At 41.8% G+C, this 1887-nt stretch overlaps 1 non-coding gene across 1 annotated transcript; it reads left to right on the forward strand.

Moving 5' to 3' along the window:
* Window positions 1–1155: 1155 nt before the first annotated feature.
* LOC121154344 lies at window positions 1156–1259 on the forward strand. Its single transcript, XR_005883486.1, has one exon. It is a non-coding gene; the product is annotated as a U6 spliceosomal RNA (small nuclear RNA).
* The last annotated feature ends 628 nt before the right edge of the window (window positions 1260–1887 follow it).

Raw genomic sequence — 1887 nt, forward strand, 5'->3', positions numbered from 1 at the left:
CTCCTCTGGGAATTCTAGGATCCTGGTTTAGGCCTGGTCTAGTCCTCTCTCTCTAATTCTGCCTTGCAGGTAAAATAAATAATTATTTTTTAAAAACCCAGAATGCTGTAGATTATTCTTTAAAATTCCAATTTCAGTATCCACACACAGTTTCAATGTGTGTATTGTCTATGGCTATTTTCAAATAAGAATGACAGCATAGATCTGTGGTAACAGAACATGCAACCTGCCCTACCCGGGAAAATGTAATATTTAGGATGATTTGAAATCCCTATTAGGAAGTCAGTATGAGACAAAATACAAATCACAGAACTTTTTAAAGTTATTGTATGAAAAGAGATTTTTTTCCTTTTTATACTGGTTTATATGTAATTCCATATATGTGTTATAGGCATTTAGTGTTATCTACTTATACTTAGTTAATCCTGAGTATTAAATTTGTAGAAAATGATATATTTGGGGAATGTCATTGAATATGCACTGTGAGAAAAAATGTTAGGAAACTCTGTGGACACAGGAGTGGACACTGAGCCTGCAAGTTAATATGCCTGCACCCCACCTTTAAGTTGGCTTGATTCCCAGTTCTGGCTCTTGATCCTGGCTCCAGAGAGGCAGCCACAATGGCCTAGCTGATGGCTCCTGCATTCGCATGGGAGACCCGGATTCCGTTCCCAGATGTGAGCTTAGGTGTCAGCCCAGCTGCTGTAAGCATCTGGTGAGTGAGCCAGTAGATGGGAGCTTTGACTCTCAAATCAACTTTTTTTTTTAAATTGAAGAAACAAACCTCTGAAACTAGTTGACATGCATGCTTGCACGCCACAGGTGCCTCTTGGGTTGGGTGTCCTGCTCAGAATCATCTCTCCCTTTCTGGAAAACGCCAATAGCTGGGCCAAGCCAGCCCAGGGGCAACAGGGAATTGGTGTAAGGATCAACTGTGCTTCAGGCCTATTACATCATTTTGTGAAAGTATCTGGAATTTCGAACTACAGATTGAGGGAAGGATTACTAAAACTGGGGCTGTTCACGCAGCTGTCTGGTCTTGCTTCCTGCTCGCTCCAAGGGAAACCCAGATCCTGCAGGTGATTTGTGCTTTAGGGTTTGCTGAAACTGATGTGAGTCATTTTCTGCAACCCTCAATTAGTAAGATATGGACAGGTGCTCACTTCGGCAGCACATATACTAAAATTGGGGTGATACCAAGATCAGCATGGTCCCAGTGCAAGGATGACTTGTAAATTCATAACACTTTCAATATTTTTCATGGTTTTTCTCATATATGGAAGGTGTGTGTGTGTGTGTGTGTGTGAGCCACATACATCTAGAGGAATAATTACTAGGCACTTGGCAGGACTTGGTAATAGGTTTCCAGACATGGTTGGGTGACGGTCACATGTTCGAGTCCCCCCAGGTAGAGTAACTGTGGCCCACGAGCTGGGAAGCGGAGGCACTAATTGCCTGGTGTCACTGCTTTGTAATGTGTACAAAGGTTGAAATATTGCACTCTACCCCATATATTGTGTCAGGAGGGGTGGGTGTTGTGGTGCCGTGGGATAAGCCACAGCTTAGGATGCCTGCATTTCATTTCACAGTGCCTAGGATTGAGTCCTGAGACGCCCCACTTCTGCTCCAACCTCATGCTAAGGCAGTCTTGAAGGCAACAGCTGATAAAGTGCTTGGCTTCTCCTCATCTAATTACTGAAGGTAAAATATTTTGTCACATTTGAGATTTTTGGAACATTTTGAAAGGCTGAAGCTAATGGTCTACTGAAACATGTAATGACATATAGGTTATACTGAAAAACCAAGAAATGAACAGCAAATGCATTAAAAAAATTTTTTTTGCTTCTTTTTATCATAACTTTATGATACAATTCCATAGGTCTTGGG

This window comes from Ochotona curzoniae, unplaced genomic scaffold, assembly GCF_017591425.1.
Source record: "Ochotona curzoniae isolate NIBS_2020 unplaced genomic scaffold, NIBS_Ocur_1.0 contig_2723, whole genome shotgun sequence".
Classification (NCBI taxonomy): Eukaryota; Metazoa; Chordata; class Mammalia; order Lagomorpha; family Ochotonidae; genus Ochotona; species Ochotona curzoniae.